This window comes from Dama dama, chromosome X (genome assembly GCF_033118175.1).
Source record: "Dama dama isolate Ldn47 chromosome X, ASM3311817v1, whole genome shotgun sequence".
Classification (NCBI taxonomy): domain Eukaryota; kingdom Metazoa; phylum Chordata; class Mammalia; order Artiodactyla; family Cervidae; genus Dama; species Dama dama.
The window spans coordinates 62,238,367-62,264,835 of NC_083714.1; the positions used below are offsets into that span (position 1 = coordinate 62,238,367).

A 26,469-nucleotide genomic window follows, 5' to 3' on the forward strand; every position below is an offset into this window, starting at 1 on the left:
TGGTCAGAATGGCTGTCATCAAAAAGTCTACAAGCAATAAATGCTGGAGAGGGTGTGGAGGAAAAGGAACCATCTTGTAAAAAGAATCCTCTTGTTGGTGGGAATGTAAATTGATACAGCCACTATGGAAGATGGTATGGAGATTCCTTAAAAAACTAGGAATAAACCACCATATGACCCAACAATCCCACTCCTAGGCATATCCCCGGAGGAAACAAAAATTGAAAAAGACACATGTACCCCAATGTTCATTGCAGCACTGTTTACAATAGCTAGAACATGAAAGCAACCTAGGTGTCCATTGACAGATAAATGAATAATGAAGTTGTGGTATATATACACAATGGACTATTACTCAGCCATAAAAATGAATGCATTTGAGTCAGTTCTCATTAGGTGGATGAACCTAGAGCCTATTATACAGAATGAAGTAAGTCAGAAAGAGAGAGATAAATATCATATACTAACACATATATACAGAATCTAGAAAGATGGTAACAAAGAATTTATTTACAGGCAGCAAAGGAGAAACAGATATAGAGAATGGTCTTATGGACATGGGGAGAGGGGAGGAGAGGGTGAGATGTATGGAGAGAGTAACATGAAAACTTACATTACCATATATAAAATAGATAGCCAACGGGAATTTGCTGTATGTCTCAGGAAACTCAAACAGGGCTCTGTATCAACCTAGAGGAGTGGGATGGGGAGGGAGATGGGAGCAAGGTTCAAGAGGGAGGGGATATTTGTATAACTATGATTGATTCTGGAGAAGGCAATAGCACCCCACTCCAGTACTCTTGCCTGGAAAATCCCATGGACAGAGGAGCTTGGTAGGCTGCAGTCCATGGGGTCGCGAAGAGTCGGACACGACTGAGTGGCTTCAATTTCACTTTTCACTTTCATGCATGGGAGAAGGAAATGGCAACCCGCTCCACTGTTCTTGCCTGGAGAATCCCAGGGACAGGGGAGCCTGGTGGGCTGCCATCTATGGGGTCGCACAGAGTTGGACACGACTTAGCAGCAGCAGTAGCAATGGTTGATTCAAGTTGAGGTTTAACAGAAAACAACAAATTTCTGTAAAGCAATTATCCCTCAATTTAAAAATAAATATTTTTTTAAAAAGTGCACAACAGATAAAGCTTTCATCCAATAAATGTAGACATGACATAAATTACTGCAAAGAGAAAACTCCAGAAGGTCAGAGCAAAGAAAATAAAGAAGTATCCCTCAAATAATAATAATAATAATAATAATTGATTGTTGAAACTTGCTAACAAATATCTGAAAGTTCAATGATCCATCATTTTTTTGTTGGTGGAGGGTCAGGCATGTTTTCTGATGGTTGCTGACTGATTATGTTGGTGGCTGTTGAAGGTTGGGGTGGGTGGCCATGGTAATTTCTTTAAATGAAACAACAATAAAGTTTGCTGTATCAGTTAACTCTTCTTTTTCAGAAACGATTTCTCCATAGCATGCAATGTTGTTTGATAACATTTTACCCACTGTGGAATTTCTTTGAAAATTGGAGTCTGTCCTCTCAAAGCCTGCCATGTTTTATCAACTAAGTTTATGTAATATTTGAAATCCTTCATTGTCATTTCAACAATCTTCACAGCATCTCAACCAGGGGCAGATTCCTTTCAAAAAACCACTTTCTTCACTCCCATAAGAAACAGTTCCTTGGCAGTTAAAGTTTTACCATGAGATTGCAAAAATGCTTTCATATATTCAGGCCCCTTTTCTATTTCTAGTTCTTTTGCTATTTCCTGAAACCATAAAACTCCCAGGTGAAAATATAAGACAAAGTTCCTTGGCATTGGTCATGGTGATGATTTTAGATATATTATAAAAGAACAAGTAACAAAAGCAAAAATCAACAAATGGGACCATAAAACAAAACATCTTGCACAACAAAAGACACAGTCAACAAAATAAAATGGCAACCTATGGAACTGGAGAAAATCTTTGTAAACTGTATATATAATATGGAATTAATTTTCAAAATATATAAGGAAATCATACAACTCAATATAGAAAAATCTGATTAAAAATGGGCAAATGACCTAAAGAGACATTTTCCCAAAGATTATATACAAACAGTCAACATGTATATGAAAAGGTGTTCAATATCATTGAACATAAAGAAGTGCATAAAGAAGAATAAAATACCTAGAAACAGATTTAACAAATGAGGTGAAATACCTCTATACTGCAAACAGTAAGACACTGGTGAAAGAAAATGAAAAAGACACAAATAAATGGAAAGATAGTCTATTTTATGGATTGAAAATATTAAATTTGTTAAAATGACCATAATACCAAAGCAACCTACAGATTCAAATCAACCTCTATCAAAATGACAATGACATTTTTCATTGAACCAAATCAAATAGTTCTAAAATTGGTAGAAAACAGCAAAAGATCCTGAATAGACAAAATAATCTGGATGCTCACTGGAGTCATCAGAGACTCCTGAAATAGGAGCTGGGCCTGGGACAGTGGGCAAAACTTAAGGGGAGGTGGATGGAAGGGAGGAGATGGGGAGTCCACTCTGATTGGAGGGAAGAGTGGGGGCTCCCAGGTGAGCAGATAAGGCTCAGAGGTAACTGATGGGACATTTCAGGTAACTGAGGCCATCTGGGTGTAGGCCTGATTGGCGAAGGACCATATTTGCCTCCATGGATACTACACAGCCTCTTTATACACTGAAATGGCACAATGATGGTAAGGAGTAAAGTGTCCTGCACGTCTGTCACTAGTCCAAGGGGTAGAGAAGGACCAGGTCCACTGACAGTAAGGAAGCTGTGCTGATGCGAAGTGCCCTGCACCTCCTTTAAAGTAGGAAGCAGACATAAAGGATTCATGACTAAGAGAACCCCCACGCCATCTGGAAACCATACACTCTCTTTAGTTTTTCTCTGATCCCAGATCAGATGGACTTCATCTGCCAGTGAGGTTCTACCTGCCCCTGGAGTCACATTCCTAACCAGAACACTCTGTTCACCTGTTACCTCTCCCCACACCCTGGTTTGTTCCATCTGTCTATAGTCTCTGACATCACTCTGGTTTTTGTCCTTTTTTGCCTCAACTCCTTTCATCATCTCAATGAGGTGTATAACAATACAGCACTGCTGTGACAGGCTAACCCCAAATTTAATATTCAACTACACTATCGTTTACATATTGCTTTTTTGCACTTCCCATTTCTTTTTTTTTTTTTTTTGCACTTGTCATTTATTTTTTATTTTTTTCATTTATTTTTATTAGTTGGAGGCTAATTACTTTACAATTTTGTAGTGGTTTTTGCCATACATTGACATGAATCAGCCATGGATTTACATGTGTTCCCCATCCCGATCCCCCTGCCCGCCTCCCTCCCCATCCGATCCCTCTGGGTCTTCTCAGGGCACCAGCCCTGAGCAATTGTCTCATGCATCCAACCTGGGCTGGTGATCTCTTTCGCCCTTGATAGTATACTTGTTTCAATGCTATTCTCTCAGAAAATCCCAGCCTCACCTTCTCCCACAGAGTTCCAAAGTCTGTCCTGTCCATCTGTGTCTCTTTTTCTGCTTTGCATATAGGGTTATTGTTACCATCTTTCTAAATTCCATTTTATGCATTAGTATACTGTATTGGTCTTTATCTTTCTAGCTTACTTCACTCTGTATAATGGGCTCCAGTTTCATCCATCTCATTAGGACTGATTCAAATGAATTCTTTTTAATGGCTGAGTAATATTCCATTGTATATATGTACCATAGCTTCTTTATCCATTCGTCTGCTGTTGGGCATCTAGGTTGCTTCCATGTCCTGGCAATTATAAACAGTGGTGCAATGAACATTGGGGTGCACGTGTCTCTTTCAAATCTGGTTTCCTCGGTGTGTATGCCCAGAAGTGGTATTGCTGGGTCATATGGCAGTTCTATTTTCAGTTTTTAAAGAAATCTCCACACTGTTCTCCATAGTGGCTGTACTAGTTTGCATTCCCACCAACAGTGTAAGAGGGTTCCCTTTTCTCCACACCCTCTCCAGCATTTATTGCTTGTAGACTTTTGGATAGCAGCCATCCTGACTGGCGTGTAGCGGTACCTCATTGTGGTTTTGATTTGCATTTATCTGATAATGAGTGATGTTGAGCATTTTTCATGTGTTTGTTAGCCATCTGTATGTCTTCTTTGGAGAAATGTCTGTTTAATTCTTTGGTCCAGTTTTTGATTGGGTCATTTATTTTTCTGGAATTGAGCTGCAGGGGTTGCTTGTGTATTTTTGAGATTAATCCTTTGTCTGTTGCTTCGTTTGCTATTATTTTCTCCCATTCTGAAGGCTGTCTTTTCACCTTGCTTATAGCTTCCTTTGTTGTGCAAAAGCTTTTAAGTTTAATTATTTTCATATTTTTAATATATTTTATATATAAATATGTATATTTGTATATAGTTTATATATTTTAATTATTGTTTATATTTGCTTTTATTTCCAATATTCTGGGCGGTGGGTCATAGAGGATCTTGCTGTGATTTATGTCAGAGAGTGGTTTGCCTATGTTCTCTAGGAGTTTTATAGTTTCTGGTCTTACATTTGGATCTTTAATCCATTTGGAGTTTATTTTTGTGTATGGTGTTAGAAAGTGTTCTTGTTTCATCCTTTTACAAGTGGTTGACCAGTTTTCCCAGCACAACTTGTTAAAGAGGTTGTCTTTTTTCCATTGTATATCCTTGCCTCCTAGGTCGAAGATAAGGTGTCCATAGGTACGTGGATTTAACTCTGGGCTTTCTCTTCTGTTCCATTGATCTATATTTCTGTCTTTGTGTCAGTACCATACTGTCTTGATGACTGTAACTTTGTAGTAGAGCCTGAAGTCAGGCAGGTTGATTCCTCCAGTTCCGTTCTTCTTTCTCAAGATTGCTTTGGCTATTCGAGGTTTTCTGTATTTCCATACAAATTGTGAAATTATTTGTTCTGGTTCTGTGAAAAATACTGTTGGTAACTTGATAGGGATTGCATTGAATCTATGGATTGCTTTGGGGAATATAGTCATTTTGACAATATTGATTCTTCCAATCCATGAACATGGTATATTTCTACATCTATTTGTGTCCTCTTTCATTTCTTTCATCAGTGTTTTGTAGTTTTCTATATGTCGGTCTTTCATTTCTTTAAGTAGATATACTCTTAAGTATTTTATTATTTTTGTTGCAATGGTGATTGGTAATGTTTCCTTAATTTCTCTTTCTGTTTTCTCATTGTTAGTGTATAGGAATGCAAAGGATTTCTGTGTGTTAATTTTATATCCTGCAACATTACTGTATTCATTGATTAGCTCTAGGAATTTTCTGGTAGAGTCTTTAGGGTGTTCTATTTCGAGGATCATGTCATCTGCAAAAAGTGAGAGTTTTACTTCTTCTTTTCCTATCTGGATTCCTTTTATTTCTTTTTTTGCTCCGAGTGCTGTGGCCAACACTTCCAAAACTATGTTGAATAGTAGTGGTGAGAGTGGGCACCCTTGTCTTGTTCCTGACTTTAGGGGAAATGCTTTCAATTTTTCACCATTGAGGATAATGTTTGCTGTGGGTTTGTCATATATAACTTTTATTATGATGAGGTATGTTCCATCTATTTCAGCTTTCTGGAGAGTTTTTATCATAAATGAGTGTTGAATTTTGTCAAAGGCTTTTTCTGCATCTATTGACATAATCATATGGTTTTTATCTTTCAATTTGTTAATGTGGTGTATTACATTGATTGATTTGCAGATATTAAAGAATCCTTGCATTCCTGGGATAACGCCTACTTGGTCATGATGTATGATCTTTTTAATAGGTTGTTGGCTTCTGTTTGCTAGAATTTTGTTAAGGATTTTTGCATCTATGTTCATCAGTGATATTGGCCTGTAGTTTTCTTTTCTTTTTTTTTTTTTTTTTTTGTGGCATCTTTGGTTTTGGCATTAGGGTGATAGTGGCCTCGTAGAATGAGTTTGGAAGATTGCCTTCTTCTGTAATTTTCTGGAAGAGTTTGAGTAAGATAGGTGTTAGCTCTTCTCTAAATTTTTGGTAGAATTCAGCTGTGAAGCCATCTGGTCCTGGGCTTTTGTGTGCTGGAGAGTCCTGATTACAGTTTCGATTTCTGTGCTTGTGCTGGGTCTGTTAAGATCTTCTAGTTCTTCCTGGTTCAGTTTTGGAAAGTTATACTTTTCTAAGAATTTGTCCATTTCTTCCAAGCTGTCCATTTTATTGGCATATAGCTGCTGGTAGTAGTCTCTTATGATCCGTTGTATTTCTGTGTTGTCTGTTGTAATTTCTCCATTTTCATTTCTAATTTTGTTGATTTGGTTCTCCCTCTGTTTCTTGATGAGTCTGGCTAACGGTTTGTCAATTTTATTTACCTTTTCAAAAAACCAGCTTTTAGCTTTGTTGATTTTTGCTACAGTCTCTTTTGTTTCTTTTGCATTGATTTCTGCCCTAATTTTCAAGATTTCTTTCCTTCTATTAATCCTGGAGTTCTTCATTTCTTCCTTCTCTAGTTGTTTTAGATGTAGAGTTAGGTTATTTATTTGACTTTTTTCTTGTTTCTTGAGGTAAGCCTGTATTGCTATGAACCTTTCCCTTAGCACTGCTTTTACAGTGTCCCATAGGTTTTGGGTTGTTGTGTTTTCATTTTCATTCATTTCTATGCATATTTTGATTTCTTCTATGATTTGTTGGTTATTCAGAAGCGTGTTATTTAGCCTCCATATATTTGAATGTTTAATATTTTTTTTTTTACCTGTAATTGAGATCTAATCTTACTGCATTGTGGTCAGAAAACATGACTGGAATGATTTCAATTTTTTTGAATTTACCAATGCTAGATTTATGGCCCAGGATGTGATCTATTCTGGAGAAGCTTCTGTATGCACTTAAGAAAAAGGTGAAATTGATTGTTTTGGGGTGAAATGTCCTATAGATATCAATTAGGTCCAGTTGGTCCATTGTGTCATTTAAAGATTGTGTTTCCTTTTTAATTTTCTGTTTAGTTGATCTATCCATAAGTGTGAGTGGGGTATTAAAGTCTCCCACTATTATTGTGTTATTGTTAATTTCCCCTTTCATACTTGTTAGCATTTGCCTTACATATTGCTGTGCTCCTATATTGGGTGCATATATATTTATAATTGTTGTATCTTCTTGAATTTATCATTTGATCATTATGTAGTGCCCTTTGTCTCTTTCACAGCCTTTATTTTGAAGTCTATTTTATCTGATATGAGTATTGTGACTCCTGCTTTCTTTTGGTCTCCTTTTGTGTGAAATATCTTTTTCCAGTCCTTCACTTTCAGTCTGTATGTGTCCCTTGTTTTGAGGTGGGTCTCTTGTAGACAGCATATATAGGGGTCTTGCTGTTGTATCCATTCAGCCAGTGTTTGTCTTTTGGTTGGGGCATTCAACCCATTTACAATTAAGGTAGTTATTGATAAGTATGGTCCCGTTGCCATTTGGTTTGTTGTTTTCTGTTTGTGTTCATAAAACCTTTCTGTGTTTCCTGTCTAGAGAAGATCCTTTAGCATTTGTTGAAGAGCTGGTTTGATGGTGCTGAATTCTCTCAACTTTTGCTTGTCTGTAAAGCTTTTGAATTCTCCTTCATATCTAAATGAGATCCTTGCTGGGTACAGTAATCTGGGTTGTAGGTTATTCTCTTTCATCACTTGAAATATGTCCTGCCATTCCCTTCAGGCCTGAAGAGTTTCTATTGAAAGATGAGCTGTTATCCTTATGGGAATCCCTTTGTGTGTTATTTGTTGTTTCTCCCTTGCTGCTTGTAATATTTGTTCTTTGTGTTTTATCTTTGTTAATTTGATTAACATGTGTCTTGGCGTGTTTTGCCTTGGGTTTATCCTGTTTGGGACACTCTGGGTTTCTTGGACTTGGGTCGCTATTTCCTTCCTCATTTTAGGGAAGTTTTCAACTATTATCTCCTCGAGTATTTTCTCATGGTCTTTCTTTTTGTCTTCTTCTTCTGGGACTCCTATGATTCGAATGTTGGGGTGTTTCCCATTGTCCCAGAGATCCCTGAGGTTGTCCTAATTTCTTTTGATTCTTTTTTCTCTTTTCCCCTCTGCTTCATTTACTTCCACCATTTTATCTTCTACCTCACTTATCCTATCTTCTGCCTCCATTATTCTATTGTTGGTTCCATCCAGAGTGTTTTGATCTCATTTATTGCATTATTCTTTTTTAATTGACTCTTTTTTATTTCTTCTAGGTCCGTATTAAATATTTCTTGCATCTTCTCAATCTTTGTCTCCAGGCTATTTATCTGTAACTCCATTTTGTTTTGAAGATTTTGGATCATTTTTATTATCATTGTTCTAAATTCTTTTTCAGGTAGTTTCCGTATCTCTTCCTCTTTTGTTTGGCTTGGTGGGCATTTTTCATGTTCCTTTACCTGCTGGGTATTTCTCTGCCTCTTCTTCTTACTTAGATTGCTGTGTTTGGGGTGGCCTTTCTGTATTCTGGTAGTCTGTGGTTCCTTTTTATTGTGGAGGTTTCTCCCAGTGGGTGGGGTTGGATGTTTGGCTTGTTGAGGTTTGTTCGTTAGGGAAGCTTGCGTCGGTGTTCTCGTGGGTGAAGCTGGATTTCTTCTCTCTGGAGTGCAATGGAGTGTCCAGTAGTGAGTTTTGAGATGGGTCTATGGGTTTGGTGTGACATTGGGCAGCCTGTATATTGACGCTCAGGGCTATGTTCTTGCGTTGCTGGAGAATTTGCGTGGTGTGTCTTGCTCTGGAGGTTATTGGCTCTTGGGTGGTGGTTGGTTTCAGTGTAGGTATGGAGGCTTTTGGATGATCTCTTATTAATTAATGTTCCTTGTAATCAGGAGTTCTCTGGTGTTCTCGGGTTTTCGGCTTAAGCCTCTTGCCTCTGTATTTCAGTCTTATTCTCCCAGTAGCCTCAAGACTTCTCCATCTGTACAGCACTGATAATGAAACTTCTAGGTTAATGGTGAAAGGATTCTCCAGAGTTAGGGACACTCAGAAAGGTTCACAGAGTTACATGAAGAAGAGGAGAGGGAGCAAGGAGGTAGAGGTGAGCAGGAGGAGAAAAGGGGGGATTCAAGGGAAGAGAGACTGATCTAGGCAGTACTCTGTTCCCTAAAGTGTTCTCCTAGCCCAGAATAACCACAGAGATTCACAGAATTGGATTGAGAAGAGAAGGGGGAGGGAGGAAATACAGGTGATCTGGGGGAGAAAAGGGAAAGTCAAAAGGGGGAGAGAGTGATCAAACCAGTAATCATTCTCTTGAGTAAAAATGGATACTGAAGGTTGGATTCTTAAATGTCCAAAATTGATATAAAATACTGAAAAACAAAGATTAAAAATCTAGAGTAGAGATTAGACTCTTAAAAATACAATATTAAACAACAACAAAAACACAAAAAATTTAAGAAATGCATATGAAGTTTGCTTTAAAAATAGGGTCCTTTTTTGTTTTTGTTTTTGTTTTTTTGCCAGGTTATAGTGGGTTATAAAAATGAAAATTAAGGAGTAAAAGAGGAGTAATAGAGGACTTTAAAAAAAAGAGAATTTTTTTTAATTAAAAAACTAATTATAGTAAAAATATATCTAGGAATTTCTCTGGAGCTGTTGCGGGAAGTGTGGGTTCAGTTCAGTTTCAGATAGCTCCTTGTTCGAGCTTACACTTCTCGATATCTATAGGCCCCTTCCAGTGGAGTCGGTGTTAACTACAGAGATTTTAATCTGTTGCACCTGTCACTTCTAAAGCGGTGCCCTTTGTTTATTTGGCTTCTGTTTGCAGGTCTCTTCAGTGTCTAGTTTCCACCCTGACACAAGTGGGCAGAGGTGGCCTCTTGTTGAGGTTTGCTTGTTCAGTCACGCTGTGGGCAAGGAGGGGCACTGCAGACAAATATCACAGGTGTGTGTGGGGAGTACTAGCAGTGTTCTGGCCACAATGGGTTTGCCTCCGCTCGCGGCGTGTGTGCTTTCCCTGTCTACACTGCTCAGGCTCCAAGTTGCTCTACAGGGAGTGGGCCCTGAATTGCATGCACCCCAGGCCCAAGCCACTCAGGTTCAGTTTTTCGGGTAATCCACAAAGACACAGACTTGGTTGGGCCTGCGTCTTGTGCCTTCCCTGGTCGGAGCAGCTCAGGCAACCAGGAGCTTGACGAGCGCACTCTCCCCAGGTGCGGTGCGCCTTATCCCCTCCGCAGTCCCAGCCTCAGTTTCCGGGGCGCGCAGGTCGGGTTCGCCTTGTGTCTCTTCTGGGAAGCTGATTTCTGGCTGCGACCCTCCCGGCAGATGTGAACCATCCAGAATCTCAGGGAGTCTTTGGTTAGAGACTGGAAGCCTTTTTGAAGTTTGGTAGGGGATGCGGTCTCTGGGCCGAGTTTGCCCCTTTCCCCTCCCCCCTGCCTCCTGCCTCTGGTGGGGGATGGGCCGGTCCGCAGCAGGCTAGCTCTTCTCTGGTATTCCTCAGTCCTTTGTTCTGGGAAGAGGCGGGTAGTGCCTAAATTTAGGGCTTTTCCCAGGTTAATTCTCTCTCTCTTGCTATCCCACAGTTTCAGTTGCTACCTCTCGTTAGCTCCCTCCGATTGCCCTCAGGGCTTTCAGGCCCAGTCCTTACCCTAAGCAATGCTGCTGCCTGGTCCTCTCCGTTCAGCCCCCACTTGCTGGTGGTGGATGCGAGCGTCTGCGGTACTTTTCTGCTGGAAGTTGTTTTTAGGCATGTAATCTGTGGGTTTTATTTATTTTTCCTCCCAGTTAGGTTGCCTTCCGAGATTTGAAAACTTCCCCCAGACCCGCCGGTGAGAGGGTTTCCTGGTGTTTGGAAACTTCCTATATTAAGACTCCCTTCCTGGGATGGATCTCCGTCCCTAACTCTATTGTCTCTCTTTTTATCTTTTATATTTTGTCCTACTTCCTTTCAAAGACAATGGGCTGCTTTTCTGGGTGTCTGATGTCCTCTGCTAGTGATCAGAAGTTGTTTTGTGGCGTTTGCTCAGCGTTCAAATGATCTTTTGATGAATTTGTGGGGGAGAAAGTGGTCTCTCCGTCCTATTCCTCCGCCATCTTAGCTCCCTCCTCCTTCCCATTTCTGCAGAGCTAAAATCTAACAGCCACAACCTGGTCAAAGAAGACAGTGACTGCAAGGAGTGTGTTTTCTTGTGTCCAGACTAACACCCAAGACTTTTGGTCACTTTACAGATGCCTGAATTTTGAATGTGATCTAATTTTGTAGTACTTGTGTTGGGCATGTGTATATTTTCCTTTCCTGGGATTATTTTAGGTTGCCCAAAGAAGGATTATTTTAGGTTGCCCAAATCTTGTATATAAGATTTTCTATACAAAAATCTTAAATTTTGCATAGATCTTAAATCTTAATGACCTAGATAACAACAATAATGTAGTTCCTCACCTAGAGCCAGACATCTTGAAGTGTGAAGTCAAGTGGACCTTAGGTAGCATTACTACAAACAAAGCAAGAGGTGGTGATGAATTTCAGCTGAGCTATTTAATATCCTAAAAGATGATGCTGTTAAAGTGCTGCACTCGATATGCTATCAAATTTGGAAAACTCAACAAGGGCCATAGGACTGGAAAGGGTAAGTTTTCATTCCAATCCCAAATAAAGGCAATGTCAAAGAATATTCAGACTACCACACAATTGCACTCATTTCACAAGCTAGCAAGGTAATGCTCAAAATCCTGCAAGCTGGGCTTCAACAGTATGAGAAAAAAGAACTTCCAGACGTACAAGCTGGATTGCAAAGGAACCAGAGATCAAATTGTGAACATCTGTTGGATTATAGAAAAAACAAGGGAATTCCAGAAAACATCTACTGCTGCTTCATTGATTATGCTAAAGCCTTTGACTGTGTGGATCACAACACACTGGAAAATTTTTAAGGAGAGAGAAATATCAGACCACCTTACTTACCTCTTGGGAAACCTGTATGCAGGTCAAGAAGCACCAGTTAGTACCAGAAATGAAACAATGGACTGGTTCCAAATTGGGAAAGGAGTATGTAAAGGCTGTCTACTGTCGCCCTGTTTATTTAACTTGTCTGCAGAGTACATCATGTGAAATGCTGGGCTGGATGGATCACAAACTGGAATTAGATTGCTAGGAGAAGTATCAATAACCTCAGATATGTAGATGATACCACTCTAATGGCAGAAAGCAAAGGAAAACTAAAGAACCTCTTGATGAAGGTGAAAGAGGAGAGTGAAAAAACTGGATTAAAACTCAATATTCAAAAAATGAAGATAATAGCATCTGGTCCCATCACTTTATGACAAATAGATGGGGAACAAATGGAAACAATGATAGATTTTATAATCTTGGGCTCCAACATTACTGCTGCTGGTGACTGCAGCCATGAAGTTAATAGACATTTACTCCTTGAAAGAAAAGCTATGACAAACCTAGACAGTGTATTAAAAAGCAGAGATATCACTTTGCTGTCAAAGGTCCATATAGTTATTGCTATGGTTTTTCCAGTAGTCATGCAATGATGTGATGGACCATAAAGGAGGTTGAGCACCAAAGAATTGATTCTTTTGAATTGTGGTGCTGTAGAAGACTTGTGAGATTCCCTTGGATGGAAAGGAGATAGAGCCTGTCAATCCTAATGGAAATCAACCCTGAATAGTCACTTGAAGGACTGATGCTGAAACTGAAGTTTCAATACTTTGGCCACCTGATGTGAAGAGCTGACTCATTGGAAAAGACCCTGATGCTGGGAAAGATTGAAGGCAGGAGGAGAAGGGGGTGACACAGGATGAGATGGTTAGATAGTGTCACTGACTCAATGGATATGAGTTTGAGCAAACTCTGGGAGATAGTGAAGGACAGGGAAGCCTGGCTTGCTGTAGTATATGGGGTCACAAAGAGTTGGACATGAGCAATGACTGAACAACAACAACAAGGAAGGTACTTCAAAGATGATTTCATTTACCTCTGTTGACTGTTTCTGGGGACTTTGAATGATCTTGGGACTAAACTTTTCCCCTGACACCTGCCCTCTGAACATTTTCCCCTCTGGATGCTGTGGGGCTGGGTGATCTCATGGAAACTCTCAACCTTTCCCTTCTCTGTGGTATTTACTGCTTAGCTAACTGGGTGGCTAAACCCACAAACTTGCCTTCGTTTCAACAGAGTTTGTTTGGAAAGGACAGAGCGATGCATGTTGTGAAACTACTTTCAACTCAAGACCTTAGTTAAAATCCTGGGAAGTGGAGATGCTTCCTAACTGTTGAATGTAACATTTGTTTAGAGACAGATGCCCTTCTCTTACCCATGTGATTTCTCTGAAGCTGCTCAGTTGGGATGTCATAAATGACTCTTCGGTCCACAACTATTACCTATGTCCTGTGTGAGCATGTGTACCTCATCTTTGTCCCTTGGTGTCACCTTTCCTTAGGGCACCTCCTACATGCTTGATCCTCCTGGAAATTGCTGGCAGAGTGTATGCTGGGCTGAATGTACCCCGCATGCAGCAGGAGGCAGCATGTGGTCATCCTGGGGCCTGGGGGCCTGAGGGGATGTGTGAGCAAATTGTGGCACCAGGTTTTCAGGGGGCTCCTGGGGGGTATGAAGGTGAGACTCAAACTGGGGGGCTGGTGACAACTTTCTTGGCAAAGCCACCTGGGCTGGGGGTGCCTATCCTGGCCTGCTGAAGGCACTGCAGGCCCGCACAGCTCTCCCACGAAGCAGCAAGTCCCCTAGGCCCACTTGCTGGCCTCAGTCTCGTGGTTCACCCATCTGGATCCAGTCAGGATATTTCAAACCCTCACACTCTGGATCTTTGACTTCATGGAAGCTTCCAGAAATGGGGGGGGGGGCACTGAAACGTACTTTCAATATCTGAGTGCAAAGGATAAACCCCAGAACTTCTTTTGCACCCCACATCTCTGCAAGGCCCCCCAGGCTGCCCTCCAAGGTCCATTCTCTGCAGTGTACTGTGGCCCACCTCCCACAGGTAGCAGGTGGCCAGGCTTGTGACAGGAATCTGAGAGTGGAAACAGCAGGTGACTCCCATGCTGGAAGCTCCAGGATTTCCTAAGTAAAGGATTTATTATGGAAATGCCCAGCAGCATCCCCAGCATGGGCTTCCACCTGCCACGGAGACAGATATCAGCCTTCAACTCCCCAGGCAGCCTCATGGGGTCTAGGGCAGGCTGTAGGGGTCTCTGCCCAGGGAGGGGGTGCCCATGGGAAGGGTGAACTTTGTTCCCCAATGAGGTGCCTCCTGAGGTCTGACTTGCCCCCAGTCAAGGCCTTGCAGGACAGGAGTATATTTGGGACCCTCCAGGCCTTGACTAGCCCAATGATGACCCACACAAGGCTTGGCCAGGTGCAGGAAGAGAGAATCTGGGGGCACATGGGGTGGCGCCCATGACCTGCACTGACTGTGGGAATGGCATTTGTTTGGCTGGAAGTGCTTCCATCCCCTGTAGGTGTTGGGCATGTTTATTTCTGGGGGTGGATCAGAACCCAGGGGCCATCTGAGGAGCAGCTTGGCACTGACTGAGGGTTTCTGAGAGATGGCTAGTCCAGGAGGAAGGCTCCTGTGAATGGTGGCTGGGTGAGGAGCCCAGCAGGTGGTAGGGGTGTGGAGGGAACATCCTTCAGAAGGTGAGAACCCCTAGCATGGTGGGGCACCCAGACCCTGAAGTGTGCTAGCTGCCCTATTCTGAAGGCCCTGAGACAAATGTTCCAGAACTCTAAGGCCTTGGGTTGAATTGAGGCTTCAGCAGTTTTCTGCAAGAACTCTGCCTTGCTGTTTATCTTCTTGAACTTTAAAGTTAAAGAGTCTTAGAAACTGCTGTTTAGTCATTCATTTAAAACAATTAAAAAAAAAAACTCATTAGCTGTTACCACCCCAGAAAACAATAAACAAAAAGGAGAGAGAAGGTTGTGATGTTTCTAGCCCTTGCAGGACTGCTAGAGCACTGCCTCCAAGCTTAGGCTTTTTAGCTGACCTAAGAGAGGGGATTGTGGTTCTCTGGTGGCTCAGATGGTAAAGAATCTGCCTGCCAATGCAAGAGACCCAGGTTTGATCCCTGGGTAGGGAAGAGCCACTGGAGGAAGAAATGGCAACCCACTCCAGTATTCTTGCCTGGAAGATCCCATGGACAGAGGAGCCTTGGTGGGCTACAGTCCACAGGATTGCAAAGAGTCAGACACTACTGAGTGAGTAACACACAAGAGAGGGGAGGGCCGGCTCTGAGCACTGAGAAGTGGCAGGCATGACCCCACAGCAAAGGTCCTCTGCTGAGGACACTGGAGTCCTGAAGGAAGCAGCTTTCTTCATAGAGGAGTGACCCAGAGTCTCTGAGACTCAGCAGCCTTGGGCTTGGCTGCCCCAAGCTAAGGGAGAACCCTCAGCTGGTAAGAGGGAGGAAGGGAGCTTGGCGCTTTCCTTCTGCCCTGCTCAGACGCCGTTGCCCAGCTTCTGCCCTACTGCAATGGTTGTTAATGCCTGGGAGCTGCCAAGGTTTATTTGTTTCCTTTCTGGATACTTGTCTTAAACATGGGCAAATACACTGCCTTCCACGGTCATACTGTTTACCTGGCCCTCAGAACACCTTTTTACATCAAGTGGTTTGATGTGCCCAATCCCTGAACTGTTGTATTGATGTTGAATACACCTTATTAGCATATTAAAATGGCTGTACCCAAAGACACCATCCGTTCCTTGTTGGAATGCCAGTGCCAGATCTGTGTGGAAATCCTCATTGAGCCTGTGACACTACCTTGTAAACACACGCTCTGTAAAGCATGTTTCAAGTCGACTGTTGAAAACACAAATTTGTGCTGTCCCAGTTGTCACTGCCAGATTGCTTTCTGGACTTGGTATCATACCCAAAGAAATTCTCTTGTCAATATGGAACTGTGGGAGATAATTAAAAAAAAAAAAACAAAAAACAAAAATAAAAAAAAAAAACCAACACTATCCAGAGGAATGAAAGCTTAGAGTTTCTGGGCAACAATCAGAGGAAATTGTTGATGACTATCAGCCAGTTCACCTATTAAGTCAACGTGGGGGAATTAAGAAGAGAATATGAAGAGGAGAAAAGCAAGATGGAGGTAGAGTGAGGAGCCATTCAGGAGGAAGAAAACAAAGCCAGTGAAGAATATATACGGAGATTACTGGCAGAGGAGGAAGAATAGGAAAAGAGAGAGAGGTATAAAAAAGCTACAGAGAGATGGAGGAACAACTGAAAAGTAATAAAGCCCTCGCAAGAAGGCGAAACCTTAATATTAGCAATATTGGTGAGGAAAGTGTCTTGGCTTCCCTTTCGAATTCCAAAAAATCTGATCCTGTCACAACCAAGTCACAAAGGAAAAGGAATGGCAAATTAAAAAACACTGGTGATAGTCAGAAGTATTTGTCACCAAATTCTCAACTTGGGTCAGCATCACAGTTTGAAGTAGTAGAAGAAGACAGGAAAACCTCCATGTCCAAGGAGACTGACAGCAGTGATGTGAAGAACCCTACATGGCAAGATACAGAAATTGAGGAAGGTATGCCAGCATTTTCTCCTCAGATATGCCTTGAAGTTCAAAAGTAAGGTGTAGAATCTTCAGTGGAATCACCTAAACCTCAGTTATGTGCCAGAGGAGGAGAATGGTGCCTTGAAAGAAGTCAAAACAAAGCAGTCATGAAAAAGTTATGTGTCACAAGTCATAAAGAACCTAAAGTCAGAGTTCCCTCTTCTGGAGAAGCTGCAATTAAGCCTTATAGCAAAACAGAGAGTGGATGTACAGTATCAGATATAACACAGACACTTGAAAATAACACAGTTGTGACAGAAAATGAGGAGTATCACCTACTGACCAATAAAGATATCTCCAAGACAAAAAACAGGAATCCTTGTCTGAAGCAGTCAGCAATCCATGCTGTTTTACAAAAAGAAGAAAAATGTTCCCCAAATCTTCCTCAGGCCGAGTAAACAAGTCCACTTTACCCCAAGACTGATAGATTTGGAATCTCTGTGAGAGACATAAACAAGAAGAATGGGACAGGTTATTTTCTGCTTCATTACAGCTTCAGAAAAAGGTGGATCAAGAACAAATGAGGCTAACCTGGCCAAAAGGATCCCCAGATGAATATCAGTCATGGGCTATGTCTTCACCTCCAGACAAAGTACTAAATGGACAGAGGAAGAATGCCAAAGATAGAGGCTTCAAAAGACAAACTGATCTAGAGCATCCACTGAAAACCTCAGTTCAGTTCAGTTCAGCTCAGTCGTGTCCAACTCTTTGCAATCCCATGGACTGCAGCACACCAGGCTTCTCTGTCCATCACCAACTCCTGGAGCTTACTCAAACTCATGTCCATTGAGTCGGTGATGCCATCTCATCCTCTGTCATCCCTTCTCCTTTTGCCTTCAATCTCCCAGCATCAGGGTCTTTCCAAATGAATCAGTTCTTAGCATCAGGTAGCCAAAGTATTGGAGTTTCAGCTTCAGCATTAGTCCTTCCAATGAATATTCAAGACTGGTTTCCTTTAGGACTGACTGGTTGGATCTCCTTGCCTGAAAAAATGAAAATTGACAACCTTCTAAGATCCAGTTGAAATGTTAAGATCTAGTTAATGGAAGAAAGATACCAAATTCTACTGCAGAGAATTGTTTGCAACACTGCTCATTCTCTACAGCCTAGTAATTCACAGAAGAGTATTTTTCAGATGTTTCAGAGATACACACAGTAATGCTTGGTTTAGAAGAGTGTTTTACATTCTAGCAAAGCAGGATTGTGTAACTCTCTATCATAGATTCTTTATAAATTTTTCATTCTGCTATGTGGGCACACTCATTGTCCCTAATTAAAGGACTGTGTGATTACAGGGGAGGAATATACAAATGTGTTTTTGCTAAACTCAGTTGTAAGCAAGAGTCCCACTCCTTTCCTCTTTTAATAAATGTGACATACTAAGTTTTAGTTGACAGTTGTTATGGATATTAAAATGCCTTGGCCAAATGTCAAGAAAACTTCATTTCCATGTATGTCCCCCAAATGCATATTTTATTGCCTTTGAGCACCTTTTTAGCCTGACTAGTAGTCAAAGCAACATTATAATATACCAAGTAGCTATGTAATCCAGGAAGGGTTTAAAATCTGTTTTCTTGTAACTTTCCCATTATATTTGTGGAACACTTGAATATCACCTATGACAGCTCTAATTTTCATCTCTACTTTCAGTATTACAACAATTTCTTTGACTTCAATGGCTTAAGCTCAACATGAAGTCAGAAAAATCAGACTTTCCTAGAAAAGTAGGACTTAGTGTACAGAAAAGAAACTAGACCTTTGATGCAAAAGGAGTTAATCTTGGGTGAGGCTGACTGGGTAGATTGAGAATTTGTAAGCACTGGAACTGAGTGGTGATCAGACAACTGGGTCTAGGATGGTGTAGCAGGTGCAGTTTGGCAAAATATTCTTCCTCATCCTTTCTTTGCTTAATGACACAGAAAACTTTGGGTTTTATAGTTTTTCACACTATTCTGTGTAATCTGCTATTCTACAACACAAAATTGTATTTTATTTTGGCAGAGTTATGTCACTGTATCCTATGTTGTAGAACCTGTGTAAACATATATTTATTTTATTCTGTTATCATTTGTATTGATACTGGCTTTTATTTGAGTTTAAGAACAAAAATAGAAAGTATGATACTTAGATTTTGCCTTGTCATACCCCTGAATGTTAAATCAGAAGGGAGCAATTATGATTTGAGAAATTCAGACATTATTACTTTTTATTTCATTATTATCAACAACTTTGAGCAAACAAACAATAGTTTTAACAGCATTTCTACTGATGTCTACTTTGTCATCCTTTTAAGGTCATAATACAATAAAATGTCCTGGAGCTAATAATTCTAGGTTAAGTTTGTCAGTATTTTTAAACATTATTAAGATTTTTTCCTCCAAATTTTGAAACTAAAATTCTGTAATCTTTGCATATGTGATAGCATCTACTTCAATATCAATTGGGTAATTATGTGTAGAATTCTGATGCTAATTTAAAATTTAGTTTGCACTCTCTCATAAATAGTTATCCTCTGAGTAATGATAGAGTTGAAATGTAGTTGGCAACTAACCACATTTGTCTAAATAGACAAAAATCTATCCTTTCATCAGACCAATATTTTTTAAGACCAGTTTTGGTTTACATTTTAGGGACTCCTCAAATTTGAAGTTATGCAATTAAATCTTCCTGGAATAGTCCATGACCAAAAAGGAGGAAAACAGTGTAATGTATTAAGGTTTACATATATAATCACTTGTTTGTCTGTGAAAAATCTTCCTGACTATAGCTGGTTTGCAGATAATTTTCAGTGTCTCAGTCTTTCTGATACCATATATGCATTTTTGTGAGAAAATATTAAGTGTTATGTATTAGCCATTAGAATGTACTGATTAGCATTCTTATTATTTTTGTGCAAGTGATATGAGAGTATTTAATTTCTCATGGATCACTAAACTGTAGAGATTGAGAATCTGGAAATTAAAGTAATTGTTAAAATAAAGAGAAGGCAAGAGAGAAATGTCACACAGGAAAGAAGGCCATGTAAAGATGGAGGAAGAGATTGGAGCTAAACCAAGGGTCCAGAAACCACCAGACACTAGACGAGTCAAGTATTGATTCTCCCCCAGAGTCTTTGGAAGAAGCATGGTCCTGCCCAACATCTTGATTTGGGCTTGAGATCTCCAGGATTATGAGAGAATACATTTTTGATATTTTATACCACATAGTTTCTGGAGATTTGTTCAATGATTTTTGGTAGCTAAGACTGAGTAACAGCATACCTAAATGTATTGTGAATAATCATAACATTATATTCTATATTTTTCAGCCTATGTCGATAGAAGTGCCAATAAAGATATATAAAATGAAATAAATGTAGATAGCATTTATTATTACCATTTTTAATGTATTGCCACTTTAAGTGCTCTTAGCAACCCTATGACGTAGTCACTGTTGCTAGTTCCCATTTTATAATAGGAACACTAAAAAAAAAAAAAAAAAAGAGGAAAACTGAGAAACACTGAGAATAAGATTTAACATAGGACTGCATAGTTAGGGAACAGGACAGCTTGTACCCAGTAAGTACGTCATGCTCCAGAGCCTGGGAAACTGTCAAAGATTTATTAAGTGACAGATGCAGTCTGCTAAAACAAGGTTTTATCACATGGTCATTAAAAGTAATATTATGTGAATACTTGCACAAAATAGCTGGACTTATAGACATATGCGTGGCTTGTGACCTTGGTGACAGCATGTTCTTTGCAATCATGGGGACAGAACCAATAATTCAGTGAGATGAGAGGTTGATGGGAATGAGCAATGTTTACAGGGAATGTAGAAAATTTTCTGATGTTAATAGGGAATGTAGAAATATCTTTGGGGAACTTAGATTTTAAAGTGTAGAGGTAGAGAGGGAGAAGGAGAAAGAGTCACCTGTGTCTCCATAGGCAGTAGGGGACACGAGAGGTTTTATTTTTTAATGTACAATGTCTGTACTTCCCTGGTTGTCCTGTGGCTAATTATCTGTGCTTGCAAGGCTGAGGGCCTGGGTTCAATCCCTGGTCATAGAACTAGATCCTACATGCTATAACTAAGACTTCACATTGCACAACTCAGAGTTCCCATGCAGCAACTAAGACCGGGCACAGCCACATAATAAGTAGTTCTGAAAATTCTCCATGCCAGGAAGTTGGAACAAGCTTAAAAATTAATATGAACGGGCCATCTTATGTCAGATTTAACCCTTGAATTTTCCTATGTGTTCATTTCCCTCCTTATTTTCTTATTTTTTTCCACAGTAGAGTTAATGAAACACTTTCAGTGGACAAGATGGTTTCTAGTATGTATCTGTAGTTATTAGTGGATAAAAGAATAGACAATTGTGTCCCAAAATGCTAGTAATTCTTGGATTTTTGCCTTTCAAGGAGGCAGCACATAGCTGAAATTCTGGTGTGACATGATCTGAGGCTCCCTGCACTGTTGAATAGGAGACAGGTTGAGAATTTTCTTATAAATGTATTAACATAGGGAGCAGTCCAGGAGCAGCAGTTAGGCTAACACCACAGCTCGCTGCCCTGGTGCCATCTCTCACTGAGCTCACCAGGCGTGTCAATGGCAAGGCTGTCTTTGCAGTGTGGGGAACTGGATTAGGATCAGTGCACAAGTGTGACATGGAGCAGCACTTTGGAGCTTCAGAGTCTCCTAAGAAACTAGAGATCCTTCTGTCATTAAAACTCTGAAGTCAAGGCATATCAAAGAAATAGTTGCTTCCTGCATAAAGATAGCTATCTTTTCATTAGGAGAAACAATGAAAAACTCCTTTATACAATGCCTGCCTTAGCCACAAGACTCAGCCAGAGCCTACTACTGAGTCCTGACTTTGAAAGAGCCCTTGGAGTCACACCCTATTGCCAAATGCTTTGGGTATGTCTCTTCATTTTCTCCTTGTGATAGCCATGTGACAAAGTATCCAAAGTCCCATTTGATAAACAACAAAGTTTAGGGTCAGAGCAGCAACAGCTCTCCAGATTAATGGCAGGACTGGAAGGACGTTACATACCTCACCATAATCTGAAGACACAGAGAAGCTTACCTTTTATAAAATGGGCTTCCCAGGCTTGAGAAATGAGCATCTTACACTTCCTGATATTGTGGCACTGAGAGTATACACTCCCAAATCCCACTTGACGATGAAGATGACAGTGCATATATATGTGCAGATAGAGTCTTCACATTCTAAACATTCATTGTGTTCAATTTTATAGAACAAAGTAAATTTCAAAATTGAATTGACACTGTATCTATGTGTGTGCATGCTTGTTTCTATACCTCCTATAGCTTGTACATGCCACCTTTATAAGTGTAGCTTTCCCTTCAGATCAGACTAGAGTTTGATTCCAATCTCATATTTATATATGCCAGAAAAAGGAAGATACAGATAAACTGCTACCAGTAAGTGAAAAATTCTGGAAAACCCTAGCTAAAACTATTAACCCACATCCCAATCATCCTCACTCTCCTTTGTCAAGCCATCTGTTCTGAGCTTCAAACTGCAATCAGGACTCTGGCCTGCAGGTGGCTCCCATCTCCATTTTTCTTTCACACACATACAGACACAAATGAGCACACTGGTCATAGAAAAGAACCTCTTCCAACAATACAAGAGATGACTCTACACATGGACCTCACCAGATGGTAAATACCAAAATCAGACTGATTATATTTTTTGCAGCTAAAGATGGAGAAGCTCTATACAGTCAGCGAAAACAAGACCAGGAACTGACTGTGGCTCAGATCATGAATTCCTTATTGCAAAATTCAGACTTAAATTGAAGAACGTAGGGAAAACCAATAGGCCATTGAGGTAAGACCTAAGTCAAATCGCTTACAATTGTACAGAGGAAGGGACAAATAGATTCAAGGGATTAGATCTGATAGACAGAGTGCCTGAAGAACTATGGACAGAGGTTCGTAACATGGTACAGGAATGAGTGATCAAAACCATTCCCAATAAAAAGAAATGCAGAAAGGCAAAATGGTTGTCTGAGGAGGGCCTACAAATAACTGAGAAAAGAAGTGGGAAGTGAAAGGCAAAGGAGAAAAGGGAAAGATATACCCATCTGATTGCAGTTCCAAAGAATAGCAAGGAGCAATAAGAAAGCCTTCCTACATGATCAATGCAAATAAATAGAGGAAAACAATAGAATGTGAAAGACTAGAGATCTCTTCAAGAAAATTAGAGATACTAGGGGAACATTTCATGCAAAGATGGGCACAATAAAGGACAGAAACCGTATGGATCTAAGAGAAGCAGAAGATATTAAGAAGAGGTGGCAAGAGTACACAGAAAAACTATGCAAAAAATATCTTAATGACCCAGATAACCACAATGCAATGGTGTGATCATTCACCTAGAGCCAGAAAACCTGGAGTGCGAAGTCAAGTGGGCCTGAGGAAGAATCACTACAGACAAAGCCAGTGGAGATGATGGAATTCCAGCTGAGCTATTTCAAATCCTAAAGGATGATACTGTTAGTGTTGAACTCAATACGCCAGCAAATTTGGAAAACTGAGCAGTGGCCACAGGACTGGAAAAGGTCAGTTTTCATTCCAACCCCAAAGAAAGGCAATGCCAAAGAATGTTCAAACTACCGTACAACTGCATTCATTTCATGTACTAGCCAAGTAATGCTCAAGATTCTCCAAGCTAGGCTTCAACAGTACATGAACTTGAAGCTTCCAGATGTACAAGCTGGATTGGCAAAGGAACCAGAGATCAAATTGCTGACATCTGCTGGATCATAGAAAATGCAAGAGAACTCCAGAAAAGCATCAACTTCTGCTTCATTGACCATGCTAGAGCCTTTGACTGTGTGGATCACAACAAACTGGAAAATTCTTAAAGAGATGGGAATACCAGACCATCTTAACTGCCTCCTGAGAAATCTGTATGCAGGTCAAGAAGAAAGAGTTAGAACTGGACATAGAACAACCAACTGGTTCCAAATTGCAAAAGGAGTACGTCAAGCCTGTATATTGTCACTCTGTTTGTTTAACTATATGCAGAGTACATCATGTGAAGTGCTGGACTGGATGAAGCACAAGCTGAAATCAAGGTTGTGGGGAGAAGTATCAATAACCTCAGATATGTAGATGACACCACCCTTATGGCAGAAAGCGGAGAAGAACTGAAGAACTTCTTGATGAAAGTGAAAGAGGAAAGTGAAAAAGCTGGCTTAAAACTCAACATTCAGAAAACTCAGATCATGGCATCTGGTCCCATCACTTCAAGGCAAATGATGGGGAAACAATGGGAACAGTGACAGACTTTATTTTCTTGGGCTCCGGAATTACTGCTGATGGTGACTGCAGCCATGAAATGAAAAGACGCTTACTACTTGGAAGGAAAGTTATGACCAACCTAGATAGCATATTAAAAAAACAGTGACATTACTTTGTAGACAAAGGTCCATCTAGTCAAAGCTATGGTTTTTCCAGTAGTCATGTGTGGAATGTGAGAGTTGGACCATTAAGAAAGCTGAGCGCTGAAGAATTGGTGCTTATGAACTGTGGAGTTGGAGAAGACTCTTGAGAGTCCCTTCAACTGCAAGGAGATCAAATAAGTCAATCCTAAGAATATTCATCAGAAGGACTGATGCTGAAGCTGAAATTCCAATACTTTGGCCACCTGATGCGAAGAACTGACTCATTGGAAAAGACCTTGATGCTGAGAAAGACAGAAGGCAGGAAGAGAAGGGGCGACAGAGGATGAGATGGTTGGATGGCATCACCAGCGCGATGGACATGAGTTTGAGCAAGCTCCGTGAGTTGGTGATGGACAGGGAAGCCTGGCATGCTGCAGTCCATGGGGTCACAAAGACTCAGACATGACTGAGCACCTGAACTGAACTTTATAGAGAAATGTAACTGGTGGTAGGATGGTGCCACCTCGTGACAGTACACTGAACTGCAGCTTGAACATCCCTGAGCTAGAAGGTGGGAGGGAAGAGCTATGACCTAAACCCAGGAAGCTTTCAGGAAGTCTGTGTAGAAAAGGGACACAGACTGGATACAGGGATACTGAGGTATCTAGACAGAAGGTGAAGCCTCTTTCTATGCTGAGTGGAAAGCTCTAAGCTCTTCAGGCGAGAAGGGAATGGCAGGACATACTTAAAGAGATGAAAGAGAAAAACCTACAACCCAGATTACTGTACCCAGCAAGGATCTCATTCAAATATGAAGGAGAAATCAAAAGCTTTGAAAGATCAGCTGTTATCCTTATGGGAATCCCCTTGTGTGTTATTTGTTGTTTTTCCCTTGCTGCTTTTAATATTAGTTCCTTGTGCTTGATCTTCATTCATTTGATTAATATGTGTCTTGGGATGTTTCATCTTGGGTTTATCCTGTTTGGGACTCTCTGGGATTCTTGGACTTGGGTGGCTATTTCCTTCCCCATGTTAGGGAAGTTTTCAACTATTATCTCCTCAAGTATTTTCTCATGGCCTTTCTGTCTTCTTCTTCTGGGACTCCCATGATTCGAATGTTGCAGCATTCAACATTGTCCCAGAGGTCTCTGAGACAATTAAAAGACACTTCTTTTAATTCTTTTTTTCTTTTTTCCTCTCTGCTTACAGACAAGCAAAAGCTCAGAGAATTCAGCACCACCAAACCAGCTCTTCAACAAATGCTAAAGGATCTTCTCTAGACAGGAAACACAGAAAAGGTGTATAAACTTGAACCCAAAGCAACAAAGTAAATGGCAACGGGATCATACTTATCAATAATTACCTTAAATGTAAATGGGTTGAATGCCCCAGCCAAAAGACAAAGATTGGCTGAATGGATACAAAAACAAGACCCCTATATATGCTGTCTACAAGAGACCCACCTCAAAACAAGGGACACATACAGACTGAAAGTGAAGGGCTGGAGAAAGATATTTCATGCAAAGGGAGACCAAAAGAAAGCAAGAGTAGCAATACTCATACCAGATAAAATAGACTTTGAAATAAAGGCTGTGAAGAGACAAAGACGGACACTACATAATAATCAGAGGATCAATCCAAGAAGATATAACAATTATAAATATATATACACCCAACATAGGAGCACTGAAACACGTAAGGCAAACACTAACAAGTATGAAAGGGGACCAACCCATTCCAGTACTCTTGCCTGGAAAATCCCATGGACGGAGGAGCCTCGTAGGCTACAGTCCATGGGGTCGCAAAGAGTCGGACATGACTGAGCGACTTCACTTCACTTCACTTCAATAATAGTAGGAGACTTGAATACCCCACTCACACCTATGGATAGATCAACCAAACAGAAAATTAACAAGAAACACAAACTTTAAATGATACAATGGACCAGTTAGGCCTAATTGATATCTATAGGATATTTCACCCCAAAACAATGAATTTCACCTTTTTCTCAAGTGTACACAGAATCTTCTCCAGGACAGATCACATCCTGGGCCATAAATCTAGCCTTGGTAAATTAAAAAAAAAATTGAAATCATTCCAAGCATCTTTTCTGATCACAATGGGGCAAGATTAGATGTCAACTACAGAAAGAAAAAAAAAAAACTATTAAAAATACAAACATATGGAGGCCATACAACATGCTTCTGAACAACTAACAAATCACAGAAGAAATCAGAAAAGAAATCAAAATATGCATAGAAACGAATGAAAATGACAACACAACAACCCAAATGGGATTGTTTGGGATTCAGTAAAAGCAGTGCTAAGGGGAAGGTTCATAGCAATACAAGCTTACCTCAAGCAACAAGAGAAAAATCAAATAAATAACCAAACTACACCTAAAGCAATTAGAAAAAGAAGAAATTAAAAACCCCGGGGCTAGTAGAAGGAAAGAAATCATAAAAATTAGGGCAGAGAAGATGACAGAGGAATAGGACGGGGAGACCACTTTCTCC

General features: G+C 40.4%; 1 pseudogene; it reads left to right on the forward strand.

Annotated features, from left to right (window-relative positions):
* The first annotated feature begins 14,577 nt into the window (after window positions 1-14,577).
* On the forward strand, window positions 14,578-17,709 carry LOC133051762 (E3 ubiquitin-protein ligase RNF168-like; annotated as a pseudogene).
* Window positions 17,710-26,469: the final 8,760 nt, after the last annotated feature.